Source organism: Callorhinus ursinus, unplaced genomic scaffold, assembly GCF_003265705.2.
Source record: "Callorhinus ursinus isolate GAN/ISIS: 27379988/994484 unplaced genomic scaffold, GSC_fseal_2.0 scaffold9, whole genome shotgun sequence".
NCBI classification, from domain to species: Eukaryota; Metazoa; Chordata; class Mammalia; order Carnivora; family Otariidae; genus Callorhinus; species Callorhinus ursinus.
The window spans coordinates 55362989-55380050 of NW_027397071.1; the positions used below are offsets into that span (position 1 = coordinate 55362989).

Below are 17062 nucleotides of genomic sequence, written 5' to 3' on the forward strand. Positions count from 1 at the left end.
CAAAGACTGTAATAAGAGATGAGGAAGGACACTATATCCTACTTAAAGGGTCTATCCAACAAGAAGATCTAACAATTGTAAATATCTATGCCCCGAACATGGGAGCAGCCAATTATATAAGGCAATTAATAACAAAAGCGAAGAAACACATTGACAACAATACAATAATAGTGGGGGACTTTAACACCCCCCTGACTGAAATGGACAGATCATCTAAGCAAAAGATCAACAAGGAAATAAAGACTTTAAATGACACACTGGACCAAATGGACTTCACAGACATATTCAGAACATTCCATCCCAAAGCAACAGAATACACATTCTTCTCTAGTGCCCGTGGAACATTCTCCAGAATGGATCACATCCTAGGTCACAAATCAGGTCTCAACCGGTACCAAAAGATTGGGATTATTCCCTGCATATTTTCAGACTACAGTGCTTTGAAACTAGAACTCAATCCAAGAGGAAAGTCGGAAAGAACTCAAATACATGGAGGCTAAAGAGCATCCTACTAAAGAATGAATGGGTCAACCAGGAAATTAAAGAAGAATTAAAAAAAAATTCATGGAAACCAATGAAAATGAAAACACAACTGTTCAAAATCTTTGGGATACAGCGAAGGCAGTCCTGAGAGGAAAGTATATAGCAATGCAAGCCATTCTCAAGAAACAAGAAAGGTCTCAAATACACAACCTAACCCTACACCTAAAGGAGCTGGAGAAAGAACAGCAAATAAAGCCTAAACCCAGCAGGAGAAGAAAAATCATAAAGATCAGAGCAGAAATCAATGAACTAGAAACCAAAAGAACAGTAGAACAGATCAAAGAAACTAGGAGCTCGTTTTTTGAAAGAATTGACAAGATTGATAAACCCCTGGCCAGACTTACCCAAAAGAAAAGAGAAATGACCCAAATCAACAAAATCATGAATGAAAGAGGAGAGATCACAACCAACACCAAAGAAATACAAACAATTCTAAGAACATATTATGAGCAACTCTATGCCAGCAAATTAGATAACCTGGAAGAAATGGGTGCATTCCTAGAGATGTATCAACTACCAAAATTGAACCAGGAAGAAATAGAAAACCTGAACAGACCTATAGCCACTAAGGAAATTGAAGCAGTCATCAAAAATCTCCCAACAAACAAAAGCCCAGGGCCAGATGGCTTCCCAGGGGAATTCTATCAGACATAATACCTATTCTCCTGAAACTGTTCCAAAAAATAGAAATGGAAGGAAAACTTCCAAACTCATTTTATGAGGCCACCATTACCTTGATCCCCAAACCAGACAAAGATCCTATCAAAAAGGAGAATTACAGACCCATATCCTTGATGAACATGGATGCAAAAATTCTCACCAAAATACTAGCCAATAGGAACCAACAGTACATTAAAAGGATTATTCACCATGACCAAGTGGGATTTATCCCTGGGCTGCAAGGCTGGTTCAACATCTGCAAATCAGTCAACATGATACAATACATTAACAAAAGAAAGAACAAGAAACATATGATCCGCTCAATAGATGCAGAAAAAGCATTTGACAAAGTACAGCAACCTTTCTTGATCAAAACTCTTCAGAGTATAGGCATAGAGGGTACATACCTCAATATCATAAAAGCCATCTATGAAAAACCTCCAGCGAATATCATTCTCAATGGGGAAAAGCTGAGAGCTTTTCCCCTAAGGTCAGGAACGCGGCAGGGATGTCCACTCTCACCACTGCCATTCAACATAGTATTAGAAGTCCTAGCCACAGCAATCAGACAACAAAAAGAAATCAAAGGCATCCAAATCGGCAAAGAGGAAGTCAAACTCTCACTCTTTGCAGATGATATGATACTGTATGTGGAAAACCCAAAAGACTCCACCCCAAAACTGCTAGAACTCATACAGGAATTCAGTCAAGCAGCAGGATATAAAATCAATGCACAGAAATCAGTGGCATTCCTGTACACCAACAACAAGACTGAAGAGAGACAAATCAAGGAGTCAATTCCATTTAAAATTGCATCCAAAACCATAAGATACCTAGGAATAAATTTAACCAAAGAGGCAAAGGATCTGTACTCAGAAAACTATAAAATACTCATGAAAGAAATTGAGGAAGACACAAAGAAATGGAAAACCGTTCCATGCTCATGGATTGGGAGAACCAACATTGTGAAGATGTCAGTGCTACCTAGAGCCATCTACACATTCAATGCAATCCCCATCAAAATACCATCCACCTTTTTCAAAGAAATGGAACAAATAATCCTAAAATTTGTATGGAACCAGAAGAGACCCCGAATAGCCAGAGGAATATTGAAAAAGAAAAGCAAAACTGGCAGCATCACAATTCCGGACTTCCAGCTCTATTACAAAGCTGTCATCATCAAGACAGTATGGTACTGGCACAAAAACAGACACATCGATCAATGGAACAGAATAGAGAGCCCAGAAATGGACCCTCAACTCTAGGGTCAACTCATCTTTGACAAAGCAGGAAAGAATGTCCAATGGCAAAAAGACAGTCTCTTCAACAGATGGTGTTGGGAAAATTGGACAGCCACATGCAGAAGAATGAAACTGGACCATTTCCTTACACCACACACAAAAATAGACTCTTTCAAATGGTTGAAAGACCTAAACGTGAGACAGGAGTCCATCAAAATCCTAAAGGAGAACACAGGCAGCAACCTCGTCGACCTCAGCCGCAGCAACTTCTTCCTAGAAACATCGCCAAAGGCAAGGGAAGCAAGGGCAAAAATGAACTCGGGATTTCATCAAGATAAAAAGCTTTTGCACAGCAAAAGAAACAGTCCACAAAACCAAAAGACAACCGACAGAATGGGAGAAAATATTTGCCAATGACATATCAGATAAAGGGCTAGTATCCAAAATCTATAAAGAATTTATCAAACTCAACACCCAAAGAACAAATAATCCAATCAAGAAATGGGCAGAAGACATGAACAGACATTTTTCCAAAGAAGACATCCAAATGGCCAACAGACACATGAGAAAGTGCTCCACATCGCTCGGCATCAGGGAAATCCAAATCAAAACCTCAATGAGATACCTACTCACTCCAGTCAGAATTGCTAAAATTAACAAGTCAGGAAATGACAGATGTTGGTGGGGATGTGGAGAAAGGGGAACCCTCCTACATTGTTGGTGGGAATTCAAGCTGGTGCAGCCACTCTGGAAAATAGTATGGAGGTTCCTCAAACAGTTGAAAATAGAGCTACCATATGATCCAGCAAATGCACTACTGGGTATTTACCCCAAAGATACAAATGTAGGGATACAAAGGGGTACGTGCACCCCAATGTTTATAGCAGCAATGTCCACAATAGCCAAACTGTGGAAAGAGCCAAGATGTCCATCGACAGATGAATGGATAAAGAAGAAGTGGTATATATACACAATGGAATATTATGCAGCCATCAAAAGGAATGAGATCTTGCCATTTGCAACGACGTGGATGGAACTGGAGAGTGTTATGCTGAGTGAAATAAGTCAATCAGAAAAAGACATGTATCATATGACCTCAGTGATATGAGGAATTCTTAATCTCAGGAAACAAACTGAGGGTTGCTGGAGTGTTGGGAGGTGGGAGGGATGGGGTGGCTGGGTGATAGCTATTGGGTAGGGTATGTGCTATCGTGAGCGCTGTGAATTGTGCAAGACTGTTGAATCACAGATCTGTACTTCTGAAACAAATAATGCAAGATATGTTAAGAAAAAAGAAAAAGAAGAAGATAGCAGGAGGGGAAGAATGAAGGGGAGTAAGTCAGAGGGGGAGATGAACCATGAGAGACGATGGACTCTGAAAAACAAACTGAGGGTTCTAGAGGGGAGGAGGGTAGGGGGATGTGTTAGCCTGGTGATGGGTATTAAAGAGGGCACATTCTGCATGGAGCCCTGGGTGTTATGCACAAACAATGAATCAAGGAACACTACTTCAAAAACTAATGATGTAATATATGATGATTAACATAACAATAAAAAATTTAAAAAAATAAAAAAAACCTAATGATGTAATGTATGGTGATTAACAAAACATAATAAAATAAAATTTAAGGGTGCCTGGGTGGCTCAGATGGTTAAGCGTCTGCCTTCAGCTCAGGTCATGATCCCAGGGTCCTGGGATCGAGTCCCACATCAGGCTCCCTGCTCCTTGGGAGCCTGCTTCTCCCTCTGCTTCTCTCTCTCTCTCTCTGTCTCTCATGAATAAATAAATAAAATCTTTAAAAAAAAAATAATAAAATAAAATAAAATAAAATTTAAAATAAAAGAATTTAAAGAAGAAAATGAAGTGCTGGCTAATACTGTTACAACAATCATATTGTAATATAAATGTTTCAAACTTATATATACACCTTGAATGTACACAATGTATATTTCAAATATAATTCAATAAAAAATGTAAAACAAAAAAAAAACTTCAGAAGGAACTATAGGAGAATGCCTTTATGACCAAAGGATAGGAAATGATGTACTGAATAAACAAACAAACAAACAAAACCACACCTACCTTAAAGGGAAGTACTAATATAGTTGATTACATTAAAATTTTACAAGTTTTATATGTTATTTTAAACAAAAAGACAAGATTTGGGCCAGGATAAATAATGGAAGATATGCAACTGTAAAAGAGTTGCATCCAAAGCATGCAGATTAGCAGAGAAGATAATTATAACACATCCTTAGGTACCACTACATATTTTGATTAAATATTATCATTTTACCATTTTGCTGTTTCTTTCCATGGTTTATGCCCACCCCGATTTTAGAACTTTGATAGATGGCACCTTCCAGGTAAAGTCTTCTCTAACTAGCTTGTTGGAACTTGAGGTCCCACCTCAGCCCTCTTCAGGACCCCCTCTGCTTCTGCTTTTTCCATGACACGTGTGACCGTATGACACACTAGGCATTCTGATTTCCTATTTGCTTAGGGTGTGTGGTCTCCCTCCTCTAACAACTCAGTAGAAAAACATGGGCATGTATAAAAGCAGCAGAAGAAACCTAATAGAAAAATATAAAATAAAAATTATACAAGAATATTCAATCTCACTTGTAATTAGAGAAATCCATTTTAAAATATAAAATATTTTATATCCATCATTTTGGAAAAATTTAAAAGTCTGGCAATACCAAATGTTGGTAATGCTATGAACTCATGCTGGATTTGTATAAATTGCTCCTACCACTTTGTAGAGCCATGTGTTACATCTAATAACTTTGAGGATGCATACACCACAGAGAAATCTCACATATATGTGTCCAAGGAGCTTAACAATGTCCACTGCAGCATTACTCCTTTTTGCACAGCTTGGAAATAGCCCAAATGTTCATCCATATGAATGACTAAGCCAGAATATAAACATATACTATCTAAATGTTAAAATGAAAGAATTTAAGCTATTTCTATCAAAGCAGCAAAATCTTTAAAACATATTTAAGAAAATAAGCCAGGTTCAGATGGATGCCTACAGTGGGAGAGCAATTAAACAAAGTTTTAAAACAATCGAAACATTGCTGTATGTTTTTTTGTGGATGCAAGCATGTATTAGAAGCAGAAAAACATGCATGGAAATTTAGGAGTATAGTTATTTTTGTGGAATTAGGAAGGAATTCATGGGATAACTTGCTTATATTTATAATGCTTATTTTTAAAAGAAAATATCTGAAGCACATGACAGGATGGTAATATTTGACCAGGCTGGGTGGCGGTACATAAGTTTTGATTATAATTATGTCTATACTCAACTTCATGCTTGAAATATTTAATAAGAAAAGAAATAGGAGGGTACATAAGTGTGACAGGCAGGGAATAAAGTTCAAGCCATAGCATATCAAATAATATGGTGTGACATAGCAAAATATAAACTGAATTTTGTTGTTAATCATGACTTGGTGCAAACCCAGATTCAGTACCTTCTTTTCATAACACTTAATGAGAGTAGGCTTTGGAACCTAATGTTCGAGGTTTGCATCTTGACTCAGATACTTAATAACTATTTAAAATTGGTCATCAGTTTTCTCATCTTCAAAGTGGAAAAATGAGATAAAATAGAAATAAATAGAATTTTTTTTTAAATAGAGGAAATCTTCCCAGAGATGGAGACAAACCATGAGAGACTCTTAACTCTAGGAAACAAACTGAGGATTGCTGGAGGGGAGGTGGGTAGGGGGATAGGGTAATTGGGTGATGGGCGTTAAAGAAGGCACGTGATGTGAGGAGCACTGGGGGTTATATGCAACTGATCAATTATTGAACTCTACATCTGACACTAATGATGTACTGCTATATGTTGGCTAATTGAATTTAAATTTTAAAAAAATAGAGGAAACCAACAAAACCAAGAGTTGGCCTTCAAAAAGATCGACAAAACTTGCAAACTTTTAGCTAGATTAATTAAGAAAAAAGAGAAGACTCAAATAACTAAAATCAGAAATGAAAGAGGGGACAGTACTACCAACATTATGGGAAATAAAAAAGTTTATAAAGTGGAAAAGTAGTACCTCCTCATAACAACTATTCTGAGGATTAAATGAGATTGTATTTGTGCAGTGTTCAACATATGCCAAGGCACATAATAAAATGGAAGACTGGTATACGTTAAAAGCTCCATGTTCCCATGGCTAAAATTAACAAGTCAGGAAATGACAGATGTTGGCAGGGATGTGGAGAAAGGGGAACCCTCCTACACTGTTGGTGGGAATGCAAGCTGGTGCAACCACTCTGGAAAACAGTATGGAGGTTCCTCAAACAGTTGAAAATAGAGCTACCCTACAACCCAGCAATTGCACTACTGGGTATTTACCCCAAAGATACAAATGTAGTGATACAAAGGGGTACATGCTCCCTGATGTTTATAGCAGCAATGGCCACAATAGCCAAACTACGGAAAGAGTCAAGATGTCCACCAACAGATGAATGGATAAAGAAGATGTGGTATATATATACAATGGAATATTATGCAGCCATCAAAAGGAATGAGATCTTGCCATTTGCAATGACGTGGATGGAACTGGAGGGTGTTATGCTGAGCGAAATAAGTCAATCAGAGAAAGACATGTATCATATGATCTCACTGATATGAGGAATTCTTAATCTCAGGAAACAAACTGAGTGTTGCTGAGTGGTGGGGGTGGGAGGGATGGGGTGGCTGGGTGATAGACACTGGGTAGGGTATGTGCTATGGTGAGCGTTATGAGTTGTGCAAGACTGTTGAATCACAGATCTGTACTTCTGAAACAAATAATGCAAGCTATGTTAATAAAAAAGAAAAAGAAGATAGCAGGAGAGGAAGAATGAAGGGGAGTAAGTCAGAGGGGGAGATGAACCATGAGAGACGATGGACTCTGAAAAACAAACTGAGGGTTCTAGAGGGGAGGGGGGGAGGGGGTTGGGTTAGCCTGGTGATGGGTATTAAAGAAGGCACGTATTGAATGGAGCAGTGGGTATTATACACAAACAATGAATCATGGAACACTACATCAAAAACTAATGATGTAACATGGTGATTAACATAACAATAAAAAAATTAAAAAAAAACTAATGATGTAATGTATGGTGATTAACATAACATAATAAAAAATAAATAAATAAATAAATAATTTTAAAAAGCTCCAGGTTCTGATGTAAACAAGCATGAGCTTGAAGTCTATTTTGAATGCCATGCTTTCTCTCGTTTTGTTTCCTTCAATAACCCTACCAGGTTGGTGTTATTATTATCCCATTTTATATGTAAGAAAACTGAGCCTGACAGATGTCAAATAACTTGTCCAAGATTTCCCATCTCCTAAAAGAGAGATGAGATTCAAACCAGATCTACCTCCAGAAAAAAATATAACTGTAACTTAATATCCTGGGTCTATTTCACTAGTTTTATGAGTAAACTAAATTGAATTTGTATAAAACATTACAATAATCTATCCTTTAGCTTTCATTTTCTTTGAGTAGGGAGTCAACCAGCCATTGCTGATTAAAACTAACAACAAGTATCTACCTGGTGTATGTATATGTAAGTCCAAACATGTAAAATAGTTGCCATAATGGGATGTTGTTACAAGATAAATATTCCTGCCTTAAGCAGATTCTTGGTCTTGGAATATATTGGAAGATCAGTAGGCTGTGATATTCCATTATGTTGAGTTTCTCTCTCTCCCTCTTTTTTTTTCAGTTTCACTGTCTTCCCTGAAAAATGATTCTCTCTCTGCTTTCCACCTTCTTCTATCTTCTGTGAATCCATATGGAACTTAACTTTTATTATCATCAATTATTTTGAATGAACTTTTCTTAATGTAATTTTCGTCAAGTCAGTTCCATTTATTGTCTTCATTCATTCATTCATACATTCATTCATTCTTTTATGCAGCAAACATTAAGTGGTGACCATGAACTTGTCTCTGGGCTACATTCCCAGGAAATAAGAGTTACTAAGGCTAGAGAGAGGCAGAGGTGGAAATGGACAATCCCAGTGCAGTGTTACCTGCAGATTGGAATTGGTGTTGGAGAGCATGGGTTCTTCCATTTAATAGGGGCATGCAGGAGAAGTGATGCAGAAATGGTGATATTACACCTGAAACTTCTGTTTGTATGTTTACTTACTGTCTAGAAAATAATGCATGATCTTTGTAGAAAACTTGGAAAGCATAAAGACAAGAGAAAAATAACCTACAATCATGCTACAGAGAGCCACTGTTAACAGTTGGTATATTTTTTAAAACCAACTTCTACATGGATGTACTCAAATTTTATAATTTTATTATATTATACATATTTTCTCATATCCTGAAAATTTTTAAAATTATTTTTATATGTGCGTAATATTCTTCCATGTAGAAATAACTAACATTCGCTTTATCATTTCCTATACTGGTTGTTTCCCTCTTACGAATAACATTGTGATGATAATGTGTGTGTATAAATATTGGCCTGCATTCATGATTGTTTCCTTGAGAAGGAATCCTGAAGGTGAATTACAGATTAAAGGATATGATCACTTTTAAGACTCTTGACATTTTCTCCAGTGCCCTCTTTACTGATCTCAAGGCAGAGCTCAAGGCTTTAAGAGAGTCAGATGAATTACAAATTGGAGAAGTTCTTTAAAAATTCCTACACACAGGGTACCAGGATGGTTCAGTCGGTTAAGCAGCTGCCCTTGGCTCAGGGCATGATCCCAGAGTCCCGGGATCCAGGCCAGCATTGGGCTCCCTGGTCACTGGGGAGTCTGCTTCTCCCTCTGGCCCTTCCCTGTCTTGTGCTCTCTCTCTCAGATAAATAAAATCCTAAAATAAAATTTCCTACACACTACTGTGTATATGTAGATACACATGTGAATGTGTACACGCATGTTCCTGAGGAAGAGACAGCCACTGACACACACACATATATCTTGATCCTTAGAGGCATTGTGTACCCCCTCTTGCGGAGTACTTAAAATGGGCTGTCTTTGTGGGTTTCTTTTGTTGGTGGTGGTGTCTTTGTTTTATCCCCCTATTTCCAGTGCCCGGTATATCGTAGGAAGTTAGTAAATGTTTCTTAAATGAAAGAGAGGGTAGAAAAACAAGACCATTAAATGATTGCTTACTTTTTTTTTAAGATTTTATTTATTTATTTGACAGAGAGAGACACAGCGAGAGAGCGAACACAAGCAGGGGGAGTGGGAGAGGGAGAAGCAGGCTTCCCGTGGAGCAGAGAGCTCGATGCTGGGGCCCGATCCCAGGACCCTGGGATCATGACCTGAGCCGAAGGCAGACGCTTAACAACTGAGCCACTCAGGCGCCCCTGATTGTTTACTTTTTTAAACATCTTGCTTTATTTGTTTTCAGCATCCAGCAAGACATGGTGGTGAACCCTGGCTCTTAATCTTCATGAGTGAGAGACTCTTTTGCACAACACAAAGGTAAATACTTGAGGCTGGTTGACTCTCGCTGGTATAGGAGAAATCTTCCGCTCTGGGAAGATGGTTCACAAATGTGTCTGAGTCCTCTTCAAGTGAAGGATTTTGTGTTTGTGTTCCTCCTTAAAACCCCCTGGAGGGCTCATGGAGACTTTGGGAATAGCAGCTTAGGGTGGCTTTTCTCTGGTCTACTTTGCGTTTGCTGTTAGATAAAGGGAATATGGCTTCCCTTTCTTCTTTTCTTTAAGCACCTAGTAAGCATCATTAGGAGTCTCAAGTTTTCCTTTCTGGATTTTCTGCCTCTCCCAGTAGGTGGTCTCAAATTGGTTTGATTTTAAACACAACTATATTACCTCTCCTCAAATGCCCTCTGTTTTAATATATTTACCAACAGAAGGAACCGTTCTCAATTGTTGAGACTGAAGTCAAACCATATGTAAGATAAATATTTCTACATAGAAAACAGACTTGGAGATTTACAAGCTTGAGGAGCAAGTACTGTTATTTTGAGGTCCTAAACTTTTAAATGATGGCAACACTGAAATCTCTACTTCATACAGGGAGCCAAGAAGGCACAATTGAAAATGCCTATTCTTTTGACAAATTAGAAGCATTCATTGCAGTATCTATTTCTTGTTTACCAGGGATAATGCTGAATGAATCACAGACTGGTAGATGGATGTCCCTTCTGAACACTTTTAATTAGCACTGCCTATTAGGATGAACAGAGGGTTGCTTTCCTGCCATAGATTACCCCTGGCCCCCCCTTAAATGGAATAGAAATCTTATTCTCCACAAGGTAATATTCATCTCTTCCCCAACCAGACAAGCATAGAAAATTAAACAATGGTCTGTTAAAAAGCCCAGATAATGTATTTATCATTTCCAGTTTATGTGAGTTTGCAAGGCAAATAGGAGTGGGAGCTATTCGTTATGGGACCTTGGGGGACAATGGGACTCGGGAGGGAGCTGGGAGGCTGGAGGATCTGAGACTTGTAAAAATTCATTAAAAATATGAGGTGCTATTGGAGACAGAGGAAATTAATTACTCTCTGGGACTCAAATGTCACTACTCATTTAAGTGACCTGGCAAGGAGGCTGAGAAACCTGTTTTGTGAGGGTTTCTATAGTGGAGAAGGCTGGGAGCTGGGATTCCTCAGCTGTCAATTTTTGCATTTCCTTGGTGACTTATTGACATGTTAACCTGGCTTGCGCCCCAGCCTCCTCTAATGAGTAGAGTTAAATGAGAAATGGGGGCTGGGATGGGGGGGCACTCTCCCCTGTAGTTGGCCAGGTTATTCAGACCAGCTCACCAGGCATGTAAGCAGCCATGGACCTGAGGGAAGCCGGTAATTTACCACAATGGAGAGAAGAGGCTGATCATTTGCAGCTGGACTGAGTTTGGTCTTTTATTACTGCTTTTCCATCCACAAAGCTATTCTCTGAGGTGGAGTGAATTTGGAAAGACAAATTAAGGTTTTCTACCTAAGGAGAACTGGGGAGCAGTAGCTTCTGAAAACAGTCATCTTTTCTAGATTGCCTGTCTAATAAATCTCTCTAATGCATTCTGCCTATAGACAGAGTTTGAAAATATATAGATATGTGATGACTTAAAAGTTTAAAATCAGTAAACACTCAGAATAATGGAGTAAAAGCTTTCTCAGATGTGTGCCTTACCTAGACTGGGAATTCAAGGTTTTATTCTTGAACTCTGCTACCAACCAGCTGTGAGATGCGGCACAAGCCATCATGCTCCAAGCCTCTGTTGTATTATTTATACAATGGGAACAATAATATCCATCTTCTCTGATTGTTAAGGACCGTGTATCCAAAAGAGCTTTGAAAGGTGGAAATATATGGGTATGTGGTAGCCATATCACCTTTTCATATGTTTTGTTGTTTTAAAAGTCTTGCTTTTTAAACACAGGGGCTGCTCAGTGATCTATGTTCCTATGTGGGTCAAAGTTGAAGGGCTCTGCAGGATTCTTCTGGCTTTTTCATTTGGGGAGGGTGAATCAACAGGCCAAAGAGGGAAGCACTGCTTTGGGGAGAAACCGTTCACATGGTGTTAAAAAAAAAAAAAAAAAAAAAAAAGTGAAGCATAGCTTTGGAGGGAGTTGGAGGCCTGGATGTTCACCTCTGGGAGCAGTCCTAAGTACCATGTCTCCAATTCAAGAAAGTCCTGTCCCTTTGAAACAAAGACAAATCATGCATTGAAGGTGGTGGAAGAGATGTTTGAAGATTATTCATCTATTCCTAGAAAGAGATGATGAGAAGATAAACGAGGGCAGGGTCAATGGAGACAGAGAAGAACAGAGAACTTTGAGAGACCTTGGAAAGGAGGGAACTCCAGGCTTTCACATAGTTGGGGGGGGCATGCCCTTTGAAGAGGGAGCAGCCCAGTGACTAAGCTGTAGAGCATTCCCGGGGTGCTTGTAATGTCGTTAATAGAAATGTGGGAAAATGCGGGATACAGACCTTCTGTTCAAGGAGCTCAGAGAGGTAAACAATGATCATATAGACCAGACAAAAAGGCCAGAAGAGCAATGCTGGAGTCAGTGCTGAGAGGGAAGATGCCTCAGAGGATAAGCAACACTGTGCTGGGTGAGCAGGGGTTTGAGTCTGGGCATTGCACTGAGCAGCTGCTCCCAGCCATACAGAACCAGAGCCGCTCAGCTGCACATTGCAGATGCTGGTTTGAGAGCTGCACACTTGGCCTGTTACCTTTCCTCGGCAACCAGAGTTTTGTACCCCAGCATGCACTCAGTGATTTTCCAAGGCTTCTGTGCGGTTGTTGTCTCCTGGAAGTAGACTTGAAGGACTGCCTGCCTATTTTCATTAGCCAGGCCTGCAGTGACACATCCCAAGCATGCAAGAAGGCATCCCCAGGGACACAATTCTGCATAATTGCTAAAACTACTGTCCCCATTCCTTGGTGTTCTTTGGAGCTTTTATGCCACTTAGCTTTTAAAACTGCTTGAAAGCCACTAGTTGACATAACTGAGCTATTGGCTCTTTATTTATTGTGTTAACTACATGTGTCCATCTGAATTCATTTACAGCCATCATGTCATCATAGTGAGATAGTAATAAGACAGGAAAATTTTATCATACTAGTCTTCCTCCTTTTTATCTTCCTTTGTGAATTCATCTCTTTGGTACCTCCTACTTGCCTCCTTGTTTGTTTTATTTTCTCAGATTCTATTTACCCTTCTACTTTTCCTCTTCTGGGTATTAAAGAGGGCATGTATTGAATGGAGCACTGGGTGTTATAGGCAGACAATGAATCATGGAACACTACATCAAAAACTAATGATGTACTGTATGGGGACTAACATAACATAATACAATAAAATTTTAAAAAAATCACACATCCTTCAACTTAGTTGGACATAGGAGATTCTTGATACTAGGGGGTTCAACTGTAAAAACTTTGAATGCCTTCTTAAGCACATGGCAGCTTTCTGTATTTGGTATTTTTTGATGGTGGTCATGTTGCTTTCCAAAACCGAATGTCTTAGATTGGAATCTCTGCTCCAACAGGTAACAGCTGTCTAACATCGAGCAAATCCATTTCTTTAAGCTTGAATTTTCACATGAGTAAATTTAAGGTAACAATACTTTTCCTACAAGATCATTATAAGAATTTAATGAGAGAGTGAATGTGAGAGAGTCTGGCACATTATATATTGTCAATGAATGTTAGTGGCTGTTGCTTATAATAATATATAAGGATATATATAAATCCTTCAAATGTAAAAAGCAGAAGTGTTGATCTTTGCAACAAGGAAGAGAGACGCTAGAAAGGCACCCTCCCATTCTTGGGCTGGGCTTAGAAAAAGGACTTCCCGAGTGATGAAGGCATTGAAAGCAGCTAAATGTGTGGGTGCACAGGAAGCCTTCTGTGGCCAGACAGTGACCTGGGTGCGGAACAGTCAGAAGGCCTGTTGGGCTCCCTGAGCTTCTGCTGGGCATCTGGAGAGCATCTAAGTCAACCCTGCCCCAGATACAATACTGCTTCTAAATAGTATGGTGGTTTGTAATATGCCAGTTTGTCTGAATTGAGTTGCCTTACTCAGAATTCAGTTTCCTGGATGTTTCCAGTTAGGGTGGAACACGGGGGAGATTCTTGGGACCCTGGAGGATAGAAGGGAAGCCGTAGCCCTCTGCAGTGCACGTGTTGCCGATCTGCTGACTCACCTGTTGGCACAAAGCTGCATCTGGGCCCGAGACTGCTCTCCCTTTTCCCGGATCCTCCTCCAGCTTCTCCAACTCCTCATCCAGATGTGTGTTTAGCTACTTGAGAAAAGGCCCTGGCTGCAGCAGCTTATCCACATTGACAAGCTGGGAAGCAGTGAAAGCCAAGGTCCCAGTTATTCATGGAGTTTCAGCACAAGCTTATGGGTTCCAGGCTGCTCCGGATTCTCCCCATTATTTATATCCATCTTTTTTTCCTAACTGCCTGCCCAGTGGACTTCAAGCTCTAGCATCAGACATGATCCAACAGACATACAGACTGCTTAACCAGTTCCCACAATTGCTTAAGGTCAAATTCCTCTTTAAATAAATAACACATATATATTTATTTTACATATATAATATTATAAATAGTATATATCATATATATATATATAGTATTTATTTATCAGAGGAACAGAACCAAGCAGTAGAAGATTATATATGGGTTTGGGTATGTGTGTATATCTACCAGTGCTTGTTTCTGCTTCTGTGGTTGATCCCCACCTGATACAGCAGCTCATAAGCTTTTTATAATGGGAAACTCTCCACACCACAAAACAGCCCCTTCCTGTTCTACCTCCCAGCCACCATTCCTCTTTCTGTGATATGACACAAAAGAAATTAAGTTTGTAAGTCAAAAATGTTGTCTTTCAGCCCAGGGTATATCTCACTTTCTCCTTAGGATTTCTGCCCCTCTCAACTTGAAATGCTTGCATAAACTCATTGCTGTGACCTCACCCACTGAAGTTTTTTTCTCTCTGGTTTCTCATCTTCTGAAGCTTCAGAATCAGACTTTTCATGAAATTAACCCTATAGGGCGCCTGGGTGGCTCAGTTGGTTAAGCAACTGCCTTCGGCTCAGGTCATGATCCTGGAGTCCCCGGATCGAGTCCCGCATCGGGCTCCCTGCTCAGCGGGGAGTCTGCTTCTCCCTCTGACCCTCCCCCCTCTCATGTGCTCTCTCTCTCTCATTCTCTCTGTCTCAAATAAATAAATAAAATCTTAAAAAAAAAAAAAGAAATTAACCCTATAAATATGAACATACTAGAGAGGCTGTCGTAGCCATTCCATTTCCCCAGACCCATCTCCTCTTCATCCTCCTCATGCCTTGTGAAGACAAAACCTTGATTCTGAATGTTTACAAGGCACAGTGTGATATAGTAGGAGGGAAGCACAGAATTTAGAATTGAAATACCTGTGCTTGTCTTCTGCCACCACAGGGGGCTGACTGAGTCTGCTTGTTATGTAGTTCTGAGGGCCTCAGTTTCTTCAGCTGTAAAATAGGTCTACTAATACCTGACCTGCCTGTTCTCAGGCCCCCTGTGAATCCAGTGATTCCTGAGCAGCTCTGGATGTTTGAGGCCCTTTGTTCTTGATATCTGTTTTCCCAGTCTCAGATTAACTCACACTTAGTTTGAGGAAATGCCAATTATGATCAGAAATTGAACCATAAAATTCACAAGACAGTAGCCAATCAGGGCACTCTTATTTTTTAATGAAAATAAATACCTTGAAATAGTTGTAACCCAAATTCTTATACTATTCAGGGTCTACCATGGTAACTTTTTGTCTGAATTGTTTCTTGAAGATTTCGGTTGAAGAAATTGAATGAACAGTGGTTCCTTTTAAGATGGGTATATAGATCAAAATCACTTATAAAAAATATTACAGAGCCGACCGAAAAGGGCATAACACTTAAATATGAAAGAATGACTAAAAATTTCTCTTGTTTGAACCAGAGTTTAAAACTAATGAAAATCAAATGCAAAAAGTAGAACAGGACAGAACAACCTATTATCAAGATGATGGCAAAAAGGAGCTCAAAGTTATAATGAAGCGAGTTTTAAAAAGTGACACAACCAAGTGATAAAATCAAGAACATACAAATGAAACTGTTACGAATGGATAACGTAGATATCCATTCAAAGAAAGAGCCTCTCTGTCCTCTCTGGCAGAGGAGGCTTTCCATGTGAGTGGGACAGATGACTCTGGAGCCATCCTCTTCTTCAGTGCAGCATGGGCAACCAATTATGAGCTCACAAACCTGAATGGTTAGAAAAATCTCTGTAATTGGCAGGTATATAGCTGCCAGATATAGATGTGGAGGATGTGTGTGACAGCTGAAAGCCACATTTGTGGCCAACCCTCACTCTGCTCCCCTGAACACATTTATCATAGAACAACAGCCAAAGGTGAAGAAGTAGCTGGCCTGTCCCTCCCCCTGGCTGCATGTGTGCACACGCATGCACAAACACACGCACGCACACACACCCTGCCTTCTCACAAGGATCAAAGGAGTGCTATAGCACCATGACTGGCACATGGTGGGTCCTCAAGAAAGTGTTTGTGGGATGGATGTGTGTATTAATGAATTGCCAAGGAACTCAAGCGGAAAGTCTAGGAATATCAGTAGACATTATGACAGCATCCTGGACAAAGTGAAATGGGGGAAAAAATGCCCAGGAGAATTACTTTACCAGAGATTTAACATGTTGATGTTCCTAACACCTCACCTGCCAAAGGTATCCTATTCAAAATGAATGAAGCAACAGAACAGGATTAAATTGGCACAGCTGGAGAAGGTCTGCCTGCATGTGAAGAGCTGAATGTTATCTGCAGGCAACGGATGGAGTTGTAACATGAGGATTCTTACTTTTAGTGTTGGGGAGAAAATGAATTTGAACCACAAGACACCGAGGGTTGATAAGAGAAGATCGGGGCTGGAGGGAGGGAGTGGATATATAATAAGCACAGACCAAGAGCAAAGAACTAGAATAGAGGGAGGCCTGTGGAAGGGGATCTTGTTATTTCAGAGTGGCACAAGAAAACATAATGAGGCCGCCAGGGCATCTGGGCAACCCCAGGCCCCCACTGCTTGGGACAAGTTACGTCAGAGTAGACACCTAAGGGTTAGGGAATC

At 39.7% G+C, this 17062-nt stretch overlaps 1 protein-coding gene across 5 annotated transcripts in view; it reads left to right on the forward strand.

Annotated features, from left to right (window-relative positions):
• DAB1 (DAB adaptor protein 1) overlaps nt 1-17062 on the forward strand; it is a 1161086-nt gene that overhangs the window by 551633 nt on the left and 592391 nt on the right. For all 5 annotated transcript variants that reach the window (XM_073896666.1, XM_073896672.1, XM_073896674.1 and 2 more), the window contains exon 4: nt 9834-9907. The gene's annotated coding sequence lies outside the window, so the exon portion shown is untranslated. The remainder of the gene's footprint in view (nt 1-9833; nt 9908-17062) is intronic.